A 7,149-nucleotide genomic window follows, 5' to 3' on the forward strand; every position below is an offset into this window, starting at 1 on the left:
CCCATCCAGCATGCTCGAGAGCTCCGCCACATCGCCCTCATCCTCTCCGCCGAGTCAAGCGACCTCGGACGCCCTGCATCGCCGTCATCGAGCCGTCTTCTTCACGCACGGCCGCCGGATGCCGCCGTCCGATTCGCCGTCTCCGCCGCCTCCCCGAGCACGCCGACCCTCTCTTCGAACTCACCGTGAGCCCCTGAGCATTTCCCCTCTGCCCCCCTGCTTGCTCCCGCCCTCTAGCCGTAGCCCCGAGGTCACCCGAGGCCGCCGTCCGCCATGGCCGGCGAGCCCGCGTTCCCGAGCCTCTCCTGCTCGCTCCAGGGGCACTGACACGCTCTTGGCGCCTCCAGGAGGATGCCTCTCCACTCCGCTTGCTCGCCCGAGCGCTGCAGCCGCGTCCCTGCCCCAGCCCAAACTCCGGCCACCGCGAAAGTGCTCGCCGCCGTCGTCTCCGGCCATCCCGCGGCCCCTCGTGCAGCCAGCTAGGTGCGGTCGTGTACGGGCTACCTTCCGGTGGCCTTCGCGCGTCCAGCCGCCGCCCGTAGCGCAACCCTGGTGAACATCCGCCGCGTTTCGAGTCGCCGCCGGCCGAACTCCGGTGGCCGGTGACGTGGCACGTCATTAGCCACTAATGACCCAGCTAAACCAACCCTAGTGCCACTGCCATGTGGGCCCCGAGCCTAATTAGGTTAGTTTAATTTTTCTGTTTAGATTAGTGCTAATCTGTGGACCCCATGTGTCAGATTTTGACTTAGTCAAGTCAACGTTGACCGGTCCCACCTGTCAAACACCCAAACCAGCCCTGTGTCACTGACGTGTGGCCCCCACACGTCAGGTTTGACTCTGGGCGACCCAGTTGACCTGCTGACGTCATGATGATGTCAGGCTGACGCGGTTAAATCTTTTACTGGATTTATTATAATCAGGAAATTTCAGAAAATGCCTAAAACTTCTAAAATTCATAGAAATTCAACCGTAACTCCAAATTAAATAATTTATATATGAAAAATTATCAGAAAAATTCAAGGAATCCATCTGTACCATTTTCATGCATGTTAGAACAACTTATAGCTGCTGTTTAGCACAAATCAATTAAATGGCATTTGAATAATCACATATGGAGTTTAAATTTGAATCTTGTATTCAAACCAACTTCATTTAATCTATTGCTAGTTGCATTAGCCCAAAACACATTCATTTTGCCATGTCATGATCATGCATCATATTGTGCATTGCATTGATTGTGTTTCTTCTGTGTTTGCCGGTGTTGTTCCCCCTCGGTAGACGTTGTACCGACGATGTGATCGTTGACACTGATGAAGACTCAATGTTATCTTCAGAAGTGCCAGGCAAGCAAAAACCCCTTGTTCATTCCGATAAAATCCCACTCTCTCGCTCCTGCTCTCTTTTACTGCATTAGGACAACAACGACATATTTGTTACTTGTTGCGGTAGCTGAACCCCTTCATCCTTTGCATGACCTGTCATTGCCACAGTAAATAGATGAAACCCACTAGCATGAGTAGGAGTTGTTTGAGCCCTGATGTGCCTACTCATTCATGCTTGTTTGTCATGCCTGCTACTGCTTAGAGTTGAGTCAGGTCTGATTCATCGGGGATGAATCAGAGGTGTGTGAACATGTCCTACCATTGAGAGCTAAGTGTGTGAACACGATTTGGTAAAGGTAGCGGTGAGAGGCCATGTAGGAGTACATGGTGGGTTGTCTCATTGCAGCCGTCCTCAGGAACTGAGTTCTGTGTTTGTGATCCATGATCAGTTACTACCACACATTGGGCTCCGCGCGCTCCAAGCTCTCTCGACTTATTAATCAACTCGATCTCTGTCCAGGAGTTGCAACTAGTTTCTGGTGTTTGTAGGTAGTGTTAGTAGTCTACCAAGTGGCACCCGGTACAGGTGGGCTTGGGACAGACTAGGCACAGTGGCACGGTGTACCAAGCGTAGATCCACCCGTCGAGGTGGGCTTGGGAACCCTGCTCACATCGTTTGGGGCCGTGAGCGACACCCCGGCCGGATCTCCTTGCGGATGGAACCTGAATAGGCGATAAACCTGGACTACAGACTTGTTCGGTTAGTCAGGTCGTGGCTGACTCCCTCGCCCGGTTTCCGCTTGAAGGTTGCCGAGGTACATGACGTGTACAGGGCGATAAGTGGCGAAAGCGTGTGTGAAGAAGTACACCCCTGCAGGGTTATCATTATCTATTCGAATAGCCGGATTCCTCGGATATGGAAACTTGGACCCCTTGCATAGTTCATAGACAAGTGAAAGTGGATACTCTAAAATACGCAAGATAAGCGTGAGTGCTATGGATGGCGTTCTCGCAGGGAGACGGGAGCGGATCCATAGTGGTGTATTGATATGGTGTATATGTGGACTCGTGTGCGCCACCTCAAAAGAGTTACTTGCAGTCGTAGTTCAGGTTAGCCACCGAGTCAAAGCTGGCTTGTTGCAGTCAAACTCCACCATCCCCTTGTTGATAATGATGCATATGTAGATAGATCTGATGTAAGTCTTGCTGGGTACATTTGTACTCACGTTTGCCTATTTTATGTTTTTGCAGAGAGACTTCAGTCTCGCTAGTAGTTCCGCGTGGTCTTCGACGTTTAGCTTGTTACCTCAGCTACGATCTTGTGCCCTCGGCAGGATCTGGTAGATAGTCAGGCTTCTCAGCCTTTTTCATTTATAGTTGTCTGTACTCAGGCAGGTTAAGCTTCCGCATGTGTTTTGACTTGTATGCTCTGAGTGTTGGGTCATGAGACCCATGTTTGTAATATCTCGCTCCTCGGAGCCTATTGAATAAACTACTTGAGTCGTAGAGTCATTTTGTGATGCCATGTTGTATTGCACATATCGAGCATATTGTGTGTATGTTATTGAAATGCTTGGTATGTGTGGGATCTGACTATCTAGTTGTTTATCTTTAGTAGCCTCTCTTATCGGGAAATGTCTCCTAGTGTTTCCACCGAGCCATGGTAGCTTGCTACTGCTCCGGAACACTTAGGCTGGCCGGCATGTGTCCTTCTTCGTTCCTGTGTCTGTCCCTTCGGGGAAATGTCACACGATGAATACCGGAGTCCTGTTAGCCCGCTACAGCCCGGTTCACCGGAGTCCTGCTAGCCTAGTGCTACAGCCTGGATTCACTCGCTGATGACCGACACGTTCGATGCTGGGTCATGGATGCCTGTCCCTGTAAGTTTGTGCCACTTTGGGTTTACGACTAGCCATGTCAGCCCGGGCTCCTCATCATATAGATGCTAGCGACACTGTCATATATGTGTGCCAAAAGGCGCAAACGGTCCCGGGTAAAGGTAAGGCGACACCCGTGGGAATACCGTGCGTGAGGCCGCAAAGTGATATGAGGTGTTACATGCTAGATCGATGTGGCATTGAGTCGGGGTCCTGACACATTTTGAGTATGTGCTCGCTGACGGAACTATTCTCCTCCATCTTACAACTTTAGAACTTGTTGGAGACTTCATATCTCTCGACCTAGGCATGAGCTTGGAAAACCATTTTCAGCTCTTGGAACATCTCATATGCTCCATGTTGCTCAAAACGCTTTTGGAGCCCCGGTTCTAAGTTGTAAAGCATGCCGCACTGAACCAGGGAGTAATCATCACTACGCGGCTGCCAAGCGTTCATAACGTCTTGTTCTGCAGGGAAAATAGGTGCTTCACCTAGTGGTGCATCAAGGACATATGCTTTCCTGGCAGCTATGAGGATAATCCTCAGGTTACGGACCTAGTCCGTGTAGTTGCTGCCATCGTCTTTCGGCTTGGTTTTCTCTAGGAACGCGTTGAAGTTGAGGGAAACATTAGCGTGGGCCATTTGATCTACAAGACATATTGCAAAGATTTTTAGACTATGTTCATGGTAATTAAGTTCATCTAATCAAATTATTTAATGAACTCCCACTCAGATAGACATCCCTCTAGTCATCTGAGTGATACATGATCCAAGTCAACTAGGCCGTGTCCGATCATCACGTGAGACGGACTAGTCATCATCGGTGAACATTTTCATGTTGATCGTATCTTCTATACGACTCATGTTCGACCTTTCGGTCTTCCGTGTTCCGAGGCCATGTCTGTACATGCTAGGCTCGTCAAGTCAACCTAAGTGTATTGCGTGTGTAAATCTGGCTTACACCCGTTGTATGCGAACGTTAGAGCCTATCACACACGATCATCACGTGGTGCTTCGGAACAACGGACCTTAGCAACGGTGCACAGTTAGGGGGAACACTTTCTTGAAATTATTGCGAGGGATCATCTTATTTATGCTACCGTCCTTCTAAGCAAATAAGATGTTAAACATGATAAACATCACATGCAATCAAATAGTGACATGATATGGCCAATATCATTTTGCTCCTTTTGATCTCCATCTTTGGGGCGCCATGATCATCATCGTCACCGGCATGACACCATGACCTCCATCATCGTGTCTTCATGAAGTTGTCTCGCCAACTATTACTTCTACTACTATGGCTAACGGTTAGCGATAAAGTAAAGTAATTACATGACGGTTATGTTGACATGCAGGTCATAAATAAATTAAGACAACTCCTATGGCTCCTGCCGGTTGTCATACTCATCGACATGCAAGTCGTGATTCCTATTACAAGAACATGATCAATCTCATACATCACATATATCATTCATCACATCCTTTTGGCCATATCACATCACACGGCATATGCTGCAAAAACAAGTTAGACGTCCTCTAGCAAGAACGTTTCTTACCTACGCCAAAACCACAACGTGATATGCCAATTTCTATTTACCCTTCATTAGGACCCTTTTCATTGAATCCGATCTGACTAAAGTGGGAGAGACAGACACCCGCTAGCCACCTTATGCAACTAGCGCATGTCAGTCGGTGGAACCAGTCTCACGTAAGCGTACGTGTAAGGTCGGTCCGTGCCGCTTCATCCCATGATGCCTCCGAATCAAGATAAGACTAGTAACGGCAAGTAAATTGACAAAATCGATGCCCACAACAACTTGTGTTCTACTCGTGCATAGAAACTACGCATAGACCTAGCTCATGATGCCACTGTTGGTGATCGTAGCACAAATTTAAAATTTTCTACGCATCACCAAGATCAATCTATGGAGTCATCTAGCAACGAGAGGGAGAGGAGTGCATCTACATACCCTTCTAGATCGCGAGCGGAAGCGTTCAAGAGAACGGGGTTGAAGGAGTCGTACTCGACGTGATCCAAATCACCGATGATCCTAGCGCCGAACGGACGGCACCTCCGCGTTCAACACACGTATGGAGCGGAGACGTCTCCCACGCCTTGATCCAGCAAGGAGGAGGGAGAGGTTGAGGAAGAGAGCTCCAACAGCAGCATGACGGCGTGATGGTGGTGGAGCGACAGTACTCCGACAGGGCTTCGCCAAGCTCTTAACGGAGGAGGAGAGGTGTTGGGGAGGGGAGGGGCTGCGCCTTTGATGTGGTGTGCAGCCCTCCCCTTTCCCCTCTATTTATAAGGGAAGGAGGAAGGGGGGCGACCCCCTCTAGATGAGATCTAGAGGGGGCGGCGGCCAAGGGGGGTGGCTTGCCCCCCAAGCAAGGGGGGCGTCCCCTCTAGGGTTTCCCCCCCAACCCTAGGCGCATGGGCCCAAAGGGGGGCTGCTCCCAGCCCACCTGGGGCTGGTTCCCTTTCCTCTACGGCCCATGAGGCCCTCCTAGAGAGGTGGCCCCTCCGGTGGACCCCCGGAACCCCTCCGGTGGCCCCGGTACAATACCGATATGCCCCCGAACCTTTCCGGTGACCGTATGACAACATCCTATATATAAATCTTCACCTCCGGACCATTCCGGAACTCCTCATGACGTCCGGGATCTCATCCGGGACTCCGAAAAACATTCGGTAATCACATACAAGTCTTCCTAATAACCCTAGTGTCATCGAACCTTAAGTGTGTAGACCCTACGGGTTTGGGAACCATGCAGACATGACCGAGACAACTCTCCGGCCAATAACCAACAGCGGGATCTGGATACCCATGTTGGCTCCCACATGTTCCACGATGATCTCATCGGATGAACCACGATGTCGAGGATTCAAGCAATCCCGTATACAATTCCCTTTGTCAATCGGTATGTTACTTGCCCAAGATTCGATCGTCGGTATCCCAATACCTCGTTCAATCTCGTTACCGGCAAGTCACTTTACTCGTTCCGTAACACATCATCCCATGAAGAACCCATAGTCACATTGAGCTCATTACGATGATGTCTTACCGAGTGGGCCCAGAGATACGTCTCCGTCATACGGAGTGACAAATCCCAGTCTCGATTCACGCCAACCCAACAAACACATTCGGAGATACCCGTAGTGCACCTTTATAGTCACCCAGTTATGTTGTGACGTTTGGCACACCCAAAGTATTCCTACATTATCCGGGAGTTGCACAATCTCATGGTCTAAGGAAAAGATACTTGACATAAGAAAAGCTTTAGCAGACGAACTACACGATCTTGCGCTATGCTTAAGATTGGGTCTTGTCCATCACATCATTCTCCTAATGATGTGATCTTGTTATCAATGACATCCAATGTCCATGGTCAGGAAACCGTAACCATCTATTGATCAACGAGCTAGTCAACTAGAGGCTCACTAGGGACATGTTGTGGTCTATGTATTCACACATGTATTACGATTTCTGGATAACACAATTATAGCATGAACAATAGACAATTATCATGAACAAGGAAATATAATAATATCCATTTTATTATTGCCTCTAGGGCATATTTCCAACACAACACAAGTACTTCTCAATTCCACAATTACTCAACTAGCACGACTCTAATATTACCATCTTTATATCTCAAAACAACTATCAAGTATCAAACTTCTCATAGTATTTAATGCACTCTATATGAAAGTTTTTATTATACCCATCTTGGATGCCTATTTATATTAGGACTAATTTTATAGCCAAAGCAAATTACCATGCTGTTCTAACGACTCTCAAAATGATATAAGTGAAGCATGAGAGTTCATTAATTTCTTCAAAATAAAACCACCGTCGTTCTCTAAAAGATATAAGTGAAGCACTAGAGCAAACGACAAACTACTCCGAAAGATATAAATGCAGATCAATGAGTAGTTGAAT

This window comes from Triticum dicoccoides, chromosome 2A, assembly GCF_002162155.2.
Source record: "Triticum dicoccoides isolate Atlit2015 ecotype Zavitan chromosome 2A, WEW_v2.0, whole genome shotgun sequence".
NCBI classification, from domain to species: Eukaryota; Viridiplantae; Streptophyta; class Magnoliopsida; order Poales; family Poaceae; genus Triticum; species Triticum dicoccoides.